Source organism: Protopterus annectens, chromosome 2.part0 (genome assembly GCF_019279795.1).
Source record: "Protopterus annectens isolate FY-2018-M chromosome 2.part0, PAN1.0, whole genome shotgun sequence".
Lineage (NCBI taxonomy): Eukaryota > Metazoa > Chordata > Ceratodontiformes > Protopteridae > Protopterus > Protopterus annectens.
In genome coordinates this window covers 1,615,865,302-1,615,884,747 of record NC_056728.1, presented here as the reverse complement: position 1 = coordinate 1,615,884,747, position 19,446 = coordinate 1,615,865,302, and the positions used below count along the sequence as shown (strand labels likewise).

Here is a 19,446-nt window from a genome sequence, read left to right as displayed (position 1 = left end):
GTTCCAGCCCAGGTAATGTTACTGAAGGTGTAGATGTTTTTCTTGATTCTGTGTTAAATCCACTGGTACAATAGTTACCTTCTTATATTCAGGATTGCTGGGACTTTTTACATAACATTAGAATGTTTAGTTTGTCTACCTGTGAATCTGCTAGCAACTGTTATGTTTACCGTTGATGTTGTAGCATTGTTCACTTCTATACCAGATAGCGAAGAACTTGAATTTGTTAGGTTGTATCTTAACAAGTATACATCTGTAGATCAGAAAAGTGAGATTTTGTATTGTTTGTTACTTGAGATTTTTTTTAACTAATATTTTTTTTTTCTTTTTAACAATAAATACTACCAACAAGTTAAGGGCGTAGCTATTGGGTCAGCTGTATCTCCAGCTTATGCCAGTTTAGTTCTGGGTTTGTGGGAAAGAGAAATTTTTAAAAATATTCCTGAATATGATTATATAATATCCACAAGGAAGCGCACTGACAACACCTGAATAACGAACAACTAGACGGCCACTACCGTTTGTGTAATGTAAAATAATGCAGCAGGTAGACAGAACTCGAACCAGGGATCCACATATTTAATAAAGTAACAATAGTGCTATGACATACAAAAAAGCTGTAACATAGATTTTGAAAATAACTTCTGGTTAACCGCTTTCATCTGTTCATACAGACTTCTTCAGAACAATTCATACATAAAACGGACATGTTTTTAAAAACTTTTTGGCGCCAAAGCTGCCATCAACCAGCTGCCAATTTAGTTCTGGGTTTGTGGGAAAGAGAAATTTTTAAAAATATTCCTGAATATTATTATATATTATTTTACAGGCATTTTGTAGAGTATTTTTTTATTGTTAAAAAATAATGTAATTATTTCGATTTTTTAAGTAACTTGAACAGTAGTACTTCCTTTCTTAAGTTTAGTGTTGGAAATACGGGACACAACATCTCATTTTTAGATGTATATTTATCATGGAGTATAGACAATAATGGTTTTGATAGCAAAATCTTTAAAACAGAAACTTTTTCTAATAGCTATTTGCCTTTTACCAGTAACCATCTTAAGTTTATGAAAAGAAATATACCCAGGGGTCCATTCATCAGAGCCTCTCAGATGACTACTTCATAGGTTCATAGGTAGGTACTAGGCTATTGGCCCTAGGGCCTCTACAAGCCTAGCCAAAAAGGTACCCTGGCTTTCACCCCCAAGAAAATTATTTTCCTGTGCCTCTGTCGAGCAGAGCCACAGAGGTGATCCCTGGGGTGAATTTCCTATTTCCCATCCAATCATCGAGATTTTTCTTGAAGAGTGCTAATGAGGAGCTTTATTTGATATAAATAGGCAGTTTGTTCCAGAGTATGGGAAGTCTCTGGGACAGGAATCTATCCCTCCAGCATGTTCAGTTTATTGTAGTGACAAGGTTGAGGTCCATAGAGCGTGTAGCATGGAGGGATTGGGATTTCTTTAAGTGGAGCATGTCCAACAGCTCTGGGTTTGTCATAGCTTTGTCTGTTAGGCAGAGATTGCCTCTGAGTAGACGATATGTGACGGAGTAAAGCTGGAGTTTTTTGAGATGGTCTGAGTAGGGCATCTGTTTGAGGCCAGTAATCCCCTTTGTGAGGCATTTTTGCGGCCTTTCCAGTTGTTGTAGATGTCTTGTGAGGTACATACCAAAAGGAGTATTGTACTCAATAATAGGTCTAATGAGTGATGAGTAGAGGGGAACAATGACCTCTTTTTTCCTGGATGAGAAACCTTTTGTGATGAGGTGTGCCATGTAGAAGGATTTCCTGACTACTGTGGTGATGTGATTATCAAAGGAGAGACTACTGTCCACCTGTGTCCCAAGGTCTCTTATCACACTTTTGGTGTTAGGTAGACTACCACCTATGTGGTAGCTCATGGGTAAAGAGTTTTTACCAAAGGGGATGACAGTGCACTTTTTGGCATTGAGCTTGAGGCCATGGCTTTGACACCAGGCATCTGTCTCAGTGAGGCTGTTTTGTAGGATGTCCTTATCATTAGGAGTTTCAATTATGGCTTCTAGTTTGCAGTCATCTGCAAACTTCATTAGCCAAAGTCCTTCTGTGTTAGCCTGTACTTCAGAAAAGTTGATACCAAACAGGAGAGGACCCAGGACTGAACCCTGTGGTACTCTGGTCTGAAGTCGGATATGGAGTCTGCTACTTTCACAGTGTGGATTCTGCCAGTGAGCCAGTTGGCAACCCATCTTGTGACATAGGGATTTATACCTAGTTTAGTGAGTTTATCTATAATTCCAGAGTGGGGATGGTGTCAAAAGTCTTGGTGAGATCTAGATAGGTTGTGTGAACTACCTTACCCTCGTCTACGGCTTTGGTGACTGCTTCAAAGAAGTCAATCAGGTTTAGAAGACATGATCTGCCTTTTACAAACCCGAACTGGGTGGGATCTAGAGTTTGGAGATTACCGATGTCTTTGTTTATAAGTTCCATGATGATACGTACCATGGCCTTGCAGACCAGGCTCATTAGGCTAATGGGAAAGTAGTTCCCGGGGTCCGTGTTGGCTCCTTCTTTGTGGAGTGGGATAACCATCTCTGTGCTCCATTCAGTGGGCACAAAGCCTGAGGTGAGGCTATGATTGAACATGGTGCTTAGGTGGGGTACCAGTTCATTCTCTAGTTCATGTAGAACTCAGCCTGGGATGTTGCCAGGTCCCATGGATGCTGTGTTCTTGGCCTTGGAGAGTGTGGTTTTTACCTGTGCAGCCATGATTACAGGAACTTTGCATTCTTCCGGTATAGAGATGGGCCCTTTAGGGGTGGGGGGGTAAAGTTAGCACTGAACCTATCTGCCAGGATGTTGGCAATATCAGTTGGTTCTGTATATTTATTGCCATTGTGCTGTAACTCAAAGCAGATCTGAGTGTTGCCATTGAGATTCTTGACATAGCTGTAGAATGCTTTGTGGTTGTCTTTAGAATCAGTGGTGATTTTGTTTTCATAACTAGCTTTGGACGATTTTATGAAGGATCTCAGCTTCTTACTGAGGCTGACCAGGGAGTTCTTACAGTCATGGGATCTTACTCTTTTTTGTAACTGTTTCTTTCTTCTGCTGTAGAGTTTGTTTATGGCAGGGGACCACCAGATTGGCTTCCTTTTTTGGAGGATAGCATCTTGGTTCTGTTAGGGATAGCATGATCCATGCACTCGTGTAAGTGCTTATAAAGTGCATCTTTGTAGGATTCAGCAGTTGTACCTCTATTGTCCGTCTGCATGGGTGTTGTGAAGTTTGCCACTTCTGTCTTAAGATGCGTGAAGTTGGCTTTGGAGAATTTTTTTACAGTGATTTCCCTAATGGGGGTGAGGCGGGATGTGGATGTCTAGGCTGATTAGCTTGTGGACGGATCTGACCAACGAGAAGTTGGCCTCTGGTGTGGAACACCAGTCACCCATGTTGGTAATGACCAGGTCTAGAATATTGCTGCCCCTGGTGGAGGTGTGGATAGGTTGATCCAAGCGTTGGAATTTATGAATTCCAGAAAACGTTGAGCAAAAGAGTTGGTACATGAGTAGTTTTCCCAGTTAATGGTGGGGTAGTTGAAATTGCTCATTATTAGGGTGTTGGGTTGTACCCTAATATTTTCCAGTGTATCAAGAAATGAGGAGTGGGAATCCTGGGGCATGGTGGGGAATCTGTAGCAAGTTACAATTTGGATTGCGGTCTTGCCAAGAGTTAGTTATACTTGGATAATCTCGGATGCATTATGCTGAGCAACTAGCCTGGAGCTGTGGATATCCTTAATGAATATGGCCACGCCTCCACCTTTAGTGTTTCGGTCCAGGTTAGATGGCCGAAAGGTGTGGTATGAATTATGGCCAGGTAATGCAGGAGTGCTCCCTGGAGCCTTGAACCAGGTCTCTGTCACTGCACAGATGTCGATGTTCTCCATATTAAGGAGTGCCTCGAGTGAATGCATTTTGAGGTTTAGACTTCTAGCATTGAGTAGCATTACCCTCAGATTTTGCTTGCTTGTACCTGTTACGGTGATGAATTTGTCATTTGAACCTTGCCTAAAAAAGGCACTACAGAGGTAGCAAGAGCCTTAGCCAGTATCCGGAATCTCAAGGGCGACAGGTGCAGGCTAACTCTGGCAAAGCATCATGGTCTGTCGATCATGTCATCCCAGGCAGACAGATACTGGATCCCCTTAGAATGACACCAGAAGCTTAGCCAATTGTTGAAGTCAATAATTTTGTCCTTGCACTGTGGTATCATTCTGGGTGATGGCAGGATGCTACTCAGGGCTAGGGTCATACCTGCCTGGGCTACAAGATCAGAGGGCTCCTCCATGTCTCATTTCATGTAGTCCAGGGAGGTACATCTCAGGTTATTCACACCAACATGGACAATGACAGAGTCATATTTGTACTTGTTGTGGAGTGACCTGAGTGCATGCATTATGTGGTGGATCCTGGCACCTGACAGGCAGCTGACAGTAACTTTCTCCTTGTTTAGCCTGGTGAGTGGAACATCAGTTTGCCTGACTATAAAGTCACCTATGACTAGAGTGTTGGGTACGTTGTTATGCCTTATGGACTGTGGTTGAGTGGCACACTGAGTTTGTGGGCTACGTGTCATTTGGGCTGTGTTCATCCCGTGACCACCCATACTGCTGTTTTGGCTTCCCATTCCAGGGCCATCTGGACCTCCCCTGCCAGGAAAGCCCCCCTGTTTCCCAAAGCCTGGCTTACCAAATCTGCCAGCTCTTTCCATTTGCCTCATGTTATTTTGCTTAGGCTCTGCAGTTGATACGTGAACTCTGACTCCTTTAACAATCAAATCTTCTCCACAGAGAGACTGGGCCACCTGATCATCAGCAAATGTAACAAACGCAAAGGCTCGAAAAGGTTTTGGAATAAAGACATCAGTCACTTCTCTATACTGGCTAAAAAACTGCCGGAGCTCATCAGTAGTTATGTCTTCAGTGCAACGTCCAACACTTTCATGCATCGATAAGGCTCATCTGGACCCACTTTGGAATTTGGCAACTTGCAGTCATACCACCTTCTATCTATCATGTGCCACTGGGACATTACTTTCACTTGTCTCTCGAACTCTGCAAACGGACAAAGCCAAATCCCTTTGAGTTATTTATACTTTTCACATCTCTTTTAACCTGCACCATAATAACTTCACCAAACATGCTGAATATTCTTTTAAATCTTGTTCTGTCATCTTCCATGGAAGGCCAAGAACTATCAAGTCAGATGTCTTTTGTTCTGCTCTTTTCACATTTACTGCCGACGATGCATCACTTTCATCCATTGTCCTTTTATTATCTTTAGGATAATTGACAATAAACACAAGGTTAGACCAACCAGTCTCTGGAGGATGTAAGATTCCCTCCACTAGCTGCACTCCATGCACACTCTCCGAAGCAGGATTGTGGTAGTGCAAACCACAGGCTCCTGGAAACTGAGCCATGACTGTAGATAGGAGAATGGTGCCATCATCTTCAGTGGGGGTTTTAATAGGCTCCTCATTCTCGTCTTCTGTTACGCAAATGTATTCAGACATTGCCTTAATAATCTGAATTCCTTCTAGCTACACACGGCGCCTAGTTGTGATGAAGTATTTTTACAAGAAGTAAAATTTATTTCTTCTCTTTTTCTTTCTAGAGGTTATCCTAGGGAAGGTTTAACTATTTCCACTAAGGAATAATTTCTAAAAGGCATATAAAATTTGGTCCCATTCTTCATGTAGGTTTCCAAAGTAATGGAAACCTCAACTAAAAAATAGTAAATAACAGTTTTGGGGTGATGAAAATTATACAATTACAGACATTGGAATTGGTGGCACGTACAATACCATTCCTTCTTATTGTTTGGATATTTCAGTGGACAATATTCGTATCAAATAGATAACAGAAAATAAGTGGAGAATTATTGCTGGCATCAAGATCTAAGGCCAGTGTTAGGAGATGTTCCAAAATTTATATATAAAAACGACAGCTGTATTGGGTACATGTTAAAACAAGATACTACCAAAATTGAATCTCCAAGTACTAAAAAACCTTTAGGTACTTACAAATGTTATAGGTGTAATGTCTAGGTTTTTGAATGAAGGGCCAGTTGTTTCCCCAGGGTGATGTTCTATGTACTATAAAAGCATATGGTAGAGTCAATTGTAGTGCAACATGGGTTGTTTGTATTGCGTTATGCTCTGGATACACTAGTTTTTATGTAGGAATGGAAACTAGGAGTTTAAGCAGAGAATAAGAGAACATCTTTATGCACTTAAAAGCAAAGATATGAACAATGCTCTCTACAAACATCCCATCCTGTGTCAGAATTAAAAAAAAAATTACATTTGCTATTTTAGAACAAGTTTTAGAAATTAGGAAAGGTGGTGATTATAAAAATTCTGTTAAGAAATGAGAGGTCAAATGGCAAGTTAAATTAAAGGCTGATGCCCCCCCCCCCAGGTTTAAATGAAACAATTAATATAAAGTGCCTTTTAAAAGAATGCATGTTAAGTGTACTTCAAGAGAATGCTAGTATTTTTTAATTGACAGCATTTAAGTGTTTTACTAATTGTTTCTAGTATTTTATTGGTTGATATTTTGTATATAATGACTTATACACCTGTATAACACATGGAGAACAGCATAAATTTAGAAGCTCATACATAAGTGATGATTAGTGAGGAAATGTAAATGACTGCTGAAGTATATCATCATATACATACATGTAGAGTATATAACATTAAGAGGGAGTTAACAGAAAGAGGATGCATGTCTTCTAATGCATTCTAAGGAAATATTTTGAAGAAATACACCAAATGGCTCATAGACTCATAATTTCTTTCTAAGCTTTTGGCCAAGGAGACTATTGGGAAGCTTATCTACATCACCCAGTACTGGTAGGAGACCAACAATGTCCACCTTTAAGTAGATTTTCCCAACATATCTTAGGTAAAAATTGGTGATCACCCATCCAGTAATCAAGACTGCTTTTAAAAGTTGTCAGGGAATAACTCTGTTTGATATATTAGAGCAAACATATGATGAAACTGCATATCTGTCACAATGATGATAATGTTGATGTTGCAGGATAGGTATAGGCTTCTAACGAGAGTATTTGCTTTATCAATGTATCTATTTAGGTGAAGGAGGGCAAAGCACATTGAGTCATTCAGAGCATGGAAGGCTAAACACAAATCACACCTCAGAGGCCACTAAGACACTACGTAGAGGAAAAGGATTTTTACTCTGTCAGAGTGCTTAAGGGTACTGAGACATGAGATAATTTTAGTGAGGAAACACTGAAGCCTCTTGAGTTGATTTAGGTGTTTAGTGAAGTATATGCCAAACAGGGCATAATATTCAATAATGGGTCTAATAAGTAAAGAATAAAGTGGGACTATAACTTCTCTGGACCTTGAAGAGATACTATGAAAGATAAGGTGTGTAAGGTAGAAGGACTTTCAAACCATAGCAGAGATGTGGAAGTCAAAGGAGAACATTTTAAAAGTATAGATGCCAATGTCCCTTGATAACTGCATCAGACATGGTTGAATATTTTCCTTATAGTAAACAGTACTGATACTAGATTTACCAAAGGAGGCTACGGTGCACTTCTTAGTGCTGGTGGTAAGCCCATGTCTAATACACCAAGCATTTGCTTAGTCAGAATGGGTCTGATATCCACTTTGAGTTTGCCATGATCAACAAACTCAAACTAGAGCACCTGATCCAGACCAGTTTCAAACTGTGGGCATTTCTTGTCTGTAGTGAGTGAGATAACCACTGCATTACAGAAACAGTTCAGTCTATTTATTTAAATATTACTGACAGTGTATACCATGAAATAGTGTATATATAGTATATTACACAGTGAGAGAAATAAAAACTATTTTTGGCACCAAAAATTAAATGTTTTTTGCTGAACTTTTATCTGTAAAACTTTCAAAGATAGAGAAGGACAGAAAAGGACTTAATTTCTTCTGCAAGAAGTTATACCTCAGCTGCATGCAGTAACATTTCATTTCTTTTTTCAGATTTTGAAAAACAAATTAATGCAAGAATTTATTTTTCACATGTTTATAGTTATAATGTTGAAATGAGTACTTCCACTGGATTTTTATATAAAGGTCTGAACTACAGTTTCCATATTTTGTGATTTGATCTTCAACTTTTTTTCATATTTAACAAAGAGAAGCAATGGACCACCACTCTTCAGTCCTGAAATAATTTAATTTAGCTCAGAATGTTATCTGCAGGACCACTAACATCTCTGAAGTTTCTCCCAGTGCCTCCGCTGAAAATGGGATATTATCCCAGTTGGACTTTCACAGTAAACACATGTCAAATAAAATAAAATAAATAAATACATAAGCACTTTAGTGAAAAGGAGAACATTATTACAATATAGTAAAGTCATATATATATATATATATATATATATATATATATATATATATATATATATATATATATATATATATATATATATATATTTTTTTTTGAGGGCAGGGGTCCATCTTTAGTTAATCATTTGAGTATACTTTAATATGTGTACGTGTACATATGTATAAATGATAACTTGTCTGAAAACTAGAAGATCTGGATCCAGACGTCTGATCTGTACCTCTCTGCTTGTTAAACTGCAAAGAAGCCAGAAAAATTGAAGAAACAAAGGTTATTTAAGACTTTTAGCATCAAGGAGGAAGAAAATAACAAATCACCAGCACTGACAGAGAAATTTTAAGTATGATATTAGCCAAAAAAAATTTCAACACAAAGCTATTTATTCTTTCACTAGAAATCAAGGTATTCAGGAAGCAGTTCATGTATATCTGACTAAGCTTATAGAGCTAAAATTAGTACGTTTAAAAACTTGCATGATTCACTGTAAAGTAGAATAGTGCATGTATCAAGAATAATCAACTCAGAGGAAGACTTTTAATAGTCAGAAATTATATTTGATAAAGCACTAAATGTATGTAAGTGAAATTTCAAGTGTACAGCTAAAATATTTGCTTCAGGAATTAGAAGGGTGCAAACTAAGGCTGCAACTGAAATGATAAAATAAAGCAAAGAATAAAGAAAAGAAAAGAAAAATGAAGGCACAACTGCCCAGTATGAGTTTTGGTACAACACATAAATGTAGTGGCTGTGGGTGGGGCTAAGTTTATGAGGGCCATAGACATGCTCAGTTAGGAAATTCTAATAGTACAATAATGAAACACCCCGCACAATCCAGATTAAGAGCAATGCAACAGATGCATAATTGTGCACATCTACTTAGATGCATGTATGTATGCGTTTTGGTGGGAAGGAATCTGCACAAGGGAAGCAGAGTAGTTTCACCCTAAAAACATTGCTGAGCAAGTTAAAGTGTATTCATGTGTATGGGAGCATGTGTTTGTGGAAGTCTACTTGACTGTGTGTGTGTGTGTGTGTGTGTGTGTGTGTGTGTGTGTGTGTGTGTGTGTGTGTGTGTGTGTGTGTGTGTGTGTGTGTGTGTGTGTGTGTGTGTGTGTGTGTGTGTGTGTGTGTGTGTGTGTGTGTGTGTGTGTGTGTGTGTGTGTGTGTATATATAGATAGATATATATATATATATATATATATATATATATATATACAGGTACAGCGGCAGTCTGTGTGAGGGACTGTGAATCTCTGTGCATAAATGCTTGTTGTGTTTTTATGTTGTGTTTCACCTTCCCTCCCTAATGCATGGTGCCCCTCTGCTATCCAACCTATCTGCCTCTCTCTCTCTTCAAAACTTGTTATAACAACATTTCTAAATTTGCCAACATGCCAAACATAGTACCCACCACTGCATTATCCTCCAGTCTTTAAATTGGCTAGAACTCTCCAAATATCTAGACTACCTACAACTTACCACTGCCCATAGATTAAAATTCAACCCAATCAACTGCCCTGCACTTTCAAACATCCTTCCCCTTTGTACCCCTAATAGAACTCTCAGATCTGAACACCAAAATTTAATTACTATCCATAAACCCAAACGCCCTGCTGGGTAACTTCTCCTCTCATTCTCACTAGGCCAGAAATGGAATTTTCTCCCAACCTTACTAGGGACTATGCATAATATTGAAAACTTCAAAATTCAGCTTCACTCCTACCTCTCTTCTAAATGGAAATGCAACTGCATCCTACCAACCTAGTCCTTCTTTGATGCGAAAGACCAGATGTGTCATCATCCTAGGGCTTTAAGACTTTGACAAACTTGCTTAATCTAACAGCTGATAACTCCCATATGTTATGCTGCTTAATGTAAATATTGTAAATAGCTTTTCATTTTTCATTTGAAGGATGTAATACTTTGTTAAATGTAACTGAACTCTGTAATTCACATAATAGCATGTTCTGTGCAAATACTGGGCGCATTTTATTTTCTTGATAAGTATCTGTATTGCAATTTCTACTGTATTTCTATAATATTGAGCTTTTCTCCCCAGGCCTCCACTGAAAACAGGCTCCCTGGGCCCAGTGGACTTCCCCAGTAATTAAACTGGAAATAAATAATAATAAATAAAATGTACAGTATATGAACATTTGTAACTGGTGAATGACCACTGCCTGTTATGGCCTGTGGTTAGTACTAACAGGCATATTGTGGATGCACAGTGTGCAGGTACTTGGGTGTGTGTGTGTGTGTGTGTGTGTGTGTGTGTGTGTGTGTGTGTGTGTGTGTGTGTGTGTGTGTGTGTGTGTGTTTGTGCATGCGAGTATGGGAGCGTTTTTGTGAGTGTCAGAGTGTTTGTTCAGGATGTATACCTGTCTGATTGTGTGTTGTCTGCGCTATTAGAGAGGATGGATGGCAACCTTAAAGCTATAATCTATAGCATGATTCTACTCTATGTACTATTCACAGCATGATAGTGCCACAGGTAGGTATTTTATTTATTTGGTTTGCTGGTTTACTAGGCTAGTGGACTGATCCCAGATGGCCCCAGTTCATCCACAGTTCTGAAATTATAGTAGAAACAAGAGGGAAGACAAGTTATATATAGAGAGAGGTAAATAGAGAACAGTTTCAGTTTCATAGTAGCAACTTTATGATCATACAGAGTGTTATACTTAAGACTGAGTTTTAGAAATATACTTCAAGTGAGTCTACTTATACAGCTAAATCTGTAGAGCATGCACATTATTTACATATTTACAGTGCAGAGCCTTCTGCCTGCTTCCCATTTAGTTACAAAGTAGGGTACTTTGCTGGTGGGTATAAATTTAATAGTTTCTATTGGATACATTACAGAGATTTGAAGAGTAAATGTTGAAAAAAAAATAGATTCAATGAAAGTAGACATTGCATTGTTATTTAAGTAATAGCAGGGTGAAACACATGTAGGTATACTATGAATATTGCCCACATGTTCATGTTTGCATGTTTTTCTGTATAAACACATGCATGTGCATTTGTAAATGTGCATGTGTGCTCATATGTATTCATGTGAGTGTGTATGAGTTTGTGTAACGACTGGAGTATGTATAGTGAGCTAGATTTATCTGTGTGTAGGAGGGAGAGAGTGTTAGTGTATACTCTGCTAGGTTTGTCCAAGTGGTGGGAGCAGTGTGTGGCCTGCTAGGCTCATCCATATGTAGGGGGAAGTGTGTCCCTTTGGTAGGTCTGCTAGTTCCTGAGCTACTATATAGCACATTCTAAAATCAGTGGGTCAGACTTTTGTATACCTGTGAGTTCAAGCACAGAAAGTACAACCAGTGTTCCAAACTGTAACTTTGGGTTTATATTAAAAACACGGACATTTACTTACCCGAACACCTAAATGTCGACACATATTCCACGAACCGCAAATACATCAAATGCCCTAAACCGCGAAATTCAAAAACTCGAAATGTCATAGTTGTCCCATCCCACTGCCCGCTACATACTACCTACACAAACAAACTAAATAAACCACATACATACATACACTAACCAAAACCCTAGTTCTAACCCTAAACTAAACCCTACTTCTAACCCTACACTAAATCTTGCATATACCACCGTGTATGCACTTAACTTAACCCGCACCCTAACCCTAAGGTCGGTAACTATCGCACACTTACCTTAAAAATCTATACCCAAACAAACTAAATAATTCACACACATACACTTAATAAAACCCTACACTAAATCTAACATACATTACCATCTATGGACTTACCTTAACCCACACTCTAACCCTAAGGTCCGTAACTATCGCACACTTACCTTACGGAGCTATACCGCAGAAGGGCCAACCATGACGATTCGACATTTCGGAATTTGCTCTTCAGGACGATCGATGTTTAAGCAGTTTGATGAAGACATGTTGGCATTTAGGTATTCGGGTAAGTAAACATTCGTGTTTTTAATATAAACCTGTAGCTTCGAGCAATTCATAGTGATTCACATTGCTACTTAATAAGATGCTGCACCTCTGGGGACATGCATGAATATGAGTTACTAAATGACGGAGCAGCAGAATTCAATTCATCTCTGCAACATGAGTTGTACTGTTGAATCTTTGGCCATAAAACTCAGAATGTGTGGACAGTACAGAGACAACAATATATATATATATGGGTCTACCTGACATGGTCGACAGTTCATATGGTCGACAGTTTATTTGGTCAACAGTTCATTTGATCGACAAGCATTTTAGGTGGGGGGCTTCGCCCCACACCCCCCCACACCCCCCTAACTATATATATCAACTCCAGGGTTGCACAACATTGGGGAAGGTGGCAAATCTGCTTGTCGACCAAATGAACTGTCGACCAAATGAGTGTCGATTATATGGACTGTCGACCATGTGAAGGGGACCCAGATATATATATATATATATATATATATATATATATATATATATACACACAGAAATAACTTCTATACCAATGCTGAATGCAATTTTTATTTTCAGAAGTTACTTTTAAAGTTCTGAAATTGCCTATTGCTGTGTATAAATTTCCATGCACTCTTTTGACATAGTCAGGCTAAAATCACTGGGTCATACATTTGTATATGTGTGAGTTCAAGCACAGGAAATGCATCCAGTATTCCAAATTATGTTTTTAAAAATCATGTGAAGCATCCAAACATATTTAGTTCATATGCTTCTGAGAAACCCATCATTTAAAAAATGAAAAGTAAAGGTGAAAAGTAATTTACAGAAACTGACAGAGGGCAATGATTTCTGGTACCAGACTGAATGTTTCTGATGTTACTTTGAGAGTAATTGTGAAAACCTTTTGGAGAAAAATAAACAGCCCACAATTTAATGCCAGCTCCAATGTATCATTATGGAGTACCAAGAAAATTCTGGAGATGTGAACAGTAGTGATAGCCACAGCGAGTGACTGTAATAACAGGATTACTATTATAAGCACTTCATCGAAAGTTATTAAGCATAACAATCAAGATAATATGGCAGTTTTACAGATCAATACTAACTTATTTACAGGATTGATTATATTTTTTTCAAGGAAAACAATACATTAAGGTTTCCCATAGCTCTAAAAGCAGAACTGAACAATAAATGAAATTCTGCAAAGCCTTGATACAAATGTTAAGCAAGCTGAGCCCGCATATTTGATTAATAATATGGTTATGGTCATGAAAAAGAGAAGTTCAGGATGTGTAGAGATCTCTGTGACTTAAAAAGGTAGATTGTCTTATGCATTACCCATTTCAAACTGTCATGAGTTGTGTAATGCCCAATTCCAGATTTTTCTTAACGTAAGATGTGAATCATGGCTCTAGAAAAATTAAACAAGACAAATATAGTTTTTGGTTATGCACTTTTTCTACCCTTTTGGGCACATACATGTTTCTTAGATTGTTTTTGGTATGCCTTTAGACCTAGAGATATTCCAAAGAGCTGTAGGTGAACTGATAGAAGGCCAGAAAGATGAAGTTAATATAAAAGATGACTATTGTAGGTGGGGAACCACAAAGTAAAAGCAAGATACTAGACTTATTAAGCTATTAAATAGACTTAGACAGAAGAGTTTGAATCTCAACAGAAGCAAATGTCAAATATGAATGACTAGGTTTAAAAATATGGTCATGTTCTAACATTACCAAGATTAAAGCTGTATTTAAATAAGGTGAATATATAGCCAATATGCAAAATCCTCAGGAAAAGTCATATATTATGTGATTTCTTTTCCATGGCTTAATGTCTCAATATTCATATCAAACAAATCAGATATTACAGTACCATTTAGGATGCCACTAGAGCATGACGTTATCTTGTACTGGCCACAGGAGGACAGAAGTTTCAAAATGCAGAAAACACTTGTTACAAAATCTCCTACCTTGACATTTTATAACATGTCTAAACATCTAATACTTCAAGTGGAGGATAGTAAACAAGGACTAAGTACAATTTTATGGCAAAAGCATATGGGCCAGGAGCACTAACAGAAGCACAACCAAGATATGTGTAAAAAGAAAAAAGAATGTTAGTAATTGTCTACAGTTATCAACATTTTTTTTGTTTATGGCAAATCAATAGCATTGGAATAAGATCACAAGCCATTACAAATCATTTAAGGAGTCTATCTACAAGGCACTAGGAGCAGTTCAGAGAATTTTCCTAAGTTTGCAGAAATCTGACTTGTTAGCATACAGTAAATGTACTTATCAAAGCTTATTTTCAGGAATAGAAACAGGATTTGCTGTAAAAAAATCTGAACATTTTATGACAAATTTCCCATTTAAATATTTCAGCCAACAAGCTAGATGAACTAAGAAAATGCACAAGAGAAAATAGAGAAGAGCGGCTCTTAAGAGACAATGTTGTGAACTTATAGCCAATACAAACTCAATATATTCAGAGATCAGTGTGGGTTTTCTTTGCTTTCATTGTGTTAAACTGAATGGCATTTTTACAAGTAATGTTTGCTGTTTTTATTTTTACATTGAGCAAAAAAAATGTTGGAGGAGGTTAAGCTCCTTGTAACTACCATGTAGAAACTTTACCATCTTATTGCAGTTCTAAAGCAGTGAGGAAGTGAAAATACTCACCAACAATGAACAATTGTCTCACACAAACAGTATGACTGCTGGGAATAATCAAAGTCTGTCAGTTGCTACTATATTATTATTAAGAAAATATCTTCAAAAGACAATTGCTGAAAGTCCACTCAAAACTATGCCATAAACACATGACTAAAACAACACATGTGCTACACAAAATTCACAAATCACACTTGGACATTATTAAATGTAAAGAAAGAGTTCATAAGATCCTATACTGACCAAAAATGTCAGGGAAAACAGAAGCACTTATCCAGAAATGTGATATCTGTAATACATGTTGTAACAAAACATTCATGAAAAATGAATATCTCATGAAATACCAAGTCTCCCATGAATGAAAGCTGTCATTGAGTTGTAGCCATATAAAAGAAGTTATTAAATATCAATGTAAAGAGAGTTATCATCTTGTGTCTGTAGACTGGTAAGCCAATGTCATGAAGCTATGCAAGTATGAGACACTAAAAGGCACAATAAGAGGGCTGTCCTTGATTCCATTTTTTAGACATGGAATACTTGAGGGAGTTGTATCAGATAATTCTCCACAGCTGATGAGTCAAGAGTGTTCAGGTTTTGCTATAAAATGGAAGTGCAGGCATACTACATAAAATCCACACTACATACAAAGTGGAAAACAGATAACAGAATGGTTCTGGCTCATTTTCAGTTGGGGATAAGGAAGTAACAGTTCCATTATACTCATGGGGAATATAATAGCCACTCAACCCCAGCTGCCCAAATTCCAGTGACTCTCAGCTGGAAACTCAAATAGTTGTAACCCCAACTGACATGCTGCCCAAACAGGTATGCAATTGTAAGTTCAGGGATGTGGGTGCCACAATGGTCAGATGCAATCAACATCTCTTCACAGAAATGGTAAGTGGGAAAGTGAAATGGGGGAAATGGACTTTAGGTATTGAGGGGAATTTTAAGTCTAGGAAGCAACTGGGAGTTAGTATAGTTACCATTCACTCATATCTTTTCTACTTATTTTTTCATTTCTCAACATTTGGTTATTTTGTTCCACCCAGCTAAAACCCATTTATTACCTTTTCCTATTTCCTGATAGTTTCATAGGTTCATAGGTAAGCACTAGGTAGCTGACTTTGCGGGCCATTTTAAGCCTAGACAATTTCCCTTTCTGTGTTCAAATTAACCTATTCTCAAGGCTATTAATTCATTAATGAAAATAAATTGATATATATAAGAAACTCTCTCTGCATCTATGAAAAGGCCTTATGGAAATTATATTGATAATTTCCTGGATGTCACAACAAATATTTTTGTTTCAGGTTCTTATGACAGCTTTCTTGGCAACAGTGATTAGTAGGAATACTAGCTTTTTTTCATTTAGTGTTAAATCATAACTATCCTTGAAACCTAGCAAAACAACATATGTTTAAGCTGCATTCCCTGTGGATAAAAAAAAAAAAAAAAAAAAAAGATTTGATAGGACATTATAAAATGGTGTTTTTTTGTTTATCTCCCCAGGGTGAGACCAGTGGCGCCTCTACCTTAACTCAGTTGGCTTATTTATTCAGTGAACACTGGGAATCCCCAAACTAGAAAAGAGTCCTGTGGCCCATTTGTTCCTGCCCAGGTATCCAAATTAGTATATCCTCTCAATGGTGAGAATCGGGTGGTACGGAGCATGTCAGCTTGCTGGTTCCATGAGATGACCTAACTTTAACCTGAGAGAACACCCCTGCCCTGAAGCTGTTCTTTCAATCTCTGCCATGTGTTGCTGTCTGAGGGGGAAGGGTACCTCCATACATTGGATTCCCCTTGGCTTCTTGTGTGACTTGCACATGGGAATGTAGGTTTTCTACACTTGGGTTCCATGGAGTGGAAGTTCTTCTACTCCTGCTAGATGTTACCCATGTGGTGAGCTGGAGCAGCCTCAGTCCCAACAGGATAGATAAGTCAGCAATGTCTGCCCACTCCCATTATATCTGCCAGTTCCTACAAGCACCCAAGCTGTTATTAAACTCAGCTCACCAATGATATAGTCAGGGCTTTATCACTCTATACTATGGAGCTGGCTGATTATGAAATTATGTTTTAAAAATCTGAAGGAGCTTAACAGCCAAAAGATATGCTCCAAAGTGTTAATCTCATACCCCTTACACTTCCAACAGATGTCAAGTGCTTGAGGGAATATACATTGAATTTGTACTGAGATGCAAAAATAACTGCGTAGACACTTCCTTGAAAATATTTTGAATTTATTGGCATTATTGGCATATTTTAGCAAAAAAGCAAATTGTACCCCACATGTTTTTTGTGCCCTTTCTACTCAGCAGTTTAGTAGGATTCACTCATTTTTGTTGCAGTCTCTGTCTTTAAGTCTACAAGCCCTCTGCAAACTTTACTAATTAGCCCTTTCATCATGGTTGTATTTCCCATGATTAAAACAAGATTGATACCAATCTGGGACGAGAGTCTATTCCAGACTCCAAAGTTTTCATTGTCTTAACTGTAGCTATTAAGCCGTATATTCTACAAACTATGCCCTTTGTACCATGAATGTTTCCATGGCTGTGTTCCAGTCTGTCTAATTATTTCCGTATCTCATTTATTCCAAAATATTCCTGAAGTTCTCTTTTGTTATTTCCAAACCAGCCTCCCCTTATGCCTTATTTCAAATACCCTATTAGTACTAATAAATATTTCTATTCAACTGTATTATTATACCTCAATATATTTTTCAGTACACTAATAGAATATTTCAGTAAAGACAGTGGTTTCACTTTCTCCTTTAAAAACAACCAACGTGATATTCTTGACAGTTCTACCAAATCAGCCCAGCTAAAATGTGTTCATGATTTCCGTTCCATTCTATAACCCTGAAACTCCAGTCAATATAAGAGTTTAAAATGGATGCCATCAAAGATACGGCTTCAGCACCAAAAGACCACAAAAATCACATCCCATGAAATTGTAGGTCTTACCTCTGCCCATATGAAGTCATTTATAATATTTTTGACTTCCTTTCAAAAAGCTTGGGAAGGTTCTATGTAGAATCATTGGAATGCATATGACAGGAGGGGAACATGAAGAACTGTAAGGCTTACACCCACGTATCCAATTCTAGATTTATCAGCATCCATTTTACCACATCTCCTTAAATCCCTTTCAGTAAGTCCTCTGTTATTTTATTTATGCATGGCATTCAATTACTTTTAAACCAAACCTCTAAGTATTTAACAAACTAAACATCACAGAAATATGGGTATTCCAGTTTTGAGGTCATTGATAGGACAAAATGAATTGAAAGAGCCCTTGTTTTACCCTTATTGATTTTATACCTAGAAAATCAAAAGAATCTTCTTTTGAAATTCTGCAAAAATGCTTCTCAATATCCCATGAAACTGGTAATTTTAATTTGGGAAAATGGAAAAAAAGGATTTGGGCAAAGTGATTTCAGGAAGGGTGGTGTGAGGGGGAATTGGGGGAAAGATAATGGGGTGGGTAGAGTGACTTCAGAAGAAAATGTGTCCACAAAAATTGTAGTAATGCTCTTGGAGTCAAAGAAAGAGGTACCATTAGAGACGAGTTCAAAACAGAATTGGTCATAGGTTCATAGATTCATAGGTAGGTACTAGGCTATCAGCCCTGGGGCCTATACAAGCCCAGCAAAAAGGTACCCTGGCTTTTGCCACCCAAGAAAATTATTTTCCTGTGCCACTGTCGAGCAGAGCCACAGAGGTGATCCCCGGGGTGAATTTCCTATTTCCCATCCAATCATCAAGATTTTTCCTGAAGAGTGCTAACGAGGAGCTTTGTTTGATATATATAGGTAGTTTATTCCAGAGTATGGGAAGTCTCTGGGACAGGAATCTATCCCTCTGGCATGTTCTGTTTATTGTGGTAACAAGGTTTAGGTCCCTAGAGCGTGTAGCTCGGAGGGATTGGGATTTCTTTAAGTGGAGCATGTCCAACAGCTCTGGGTTTGACATAGTTTTGTATGTTAGGCAGAGATCACCTCTGAGTAGGCGATATGCGATGGAGTAAAGCTGGAGTTTTTTGAGACGGTCTGAGTAGGGCATCTGTTTGAGGCAGTAATCCTCTTTGTGGGGTATTTCTGTGGCATTTCCAGTTGTTGTAGATGTCTTGTGAGGTACATACCAAAAGGGGCGTTGTACTCTATAATGGGTCTAATGAGTGATGAGTAGACGGGAGCAATGACCTCTTTTTTTCTGGATGAGAAACTCTTTGTGATGAGGTGTGCCACATAGAAGGATTTCCTGACTACTGTGGTGATGTGATTATCAAAGGAGAGACTACTGTCCACCTGTGTCCCAAGGTCTCTTATCACACTTTCGGTGTTAAGTATACTACCGCCTATGTTGTAGTTCATGGGTACAGGTTTTTACCAAAGGGGATGACAATGCACTTTTT

The 19,446-nt window shown here is 38.1% G+C and overlaps 1 pseudogene; it reads right to left on the bottom strand.

The window, feature by feature from the left end:
- The window catches only part of LOC122792859, a 67,441-nt pseudogene extending 61,878 nt beyond the window's left edge, over positions 1-5,563 (bottom strand).
- Between the last annotated feature and the right edge of the window lie 13,883 nt (positions 5,564-19,446).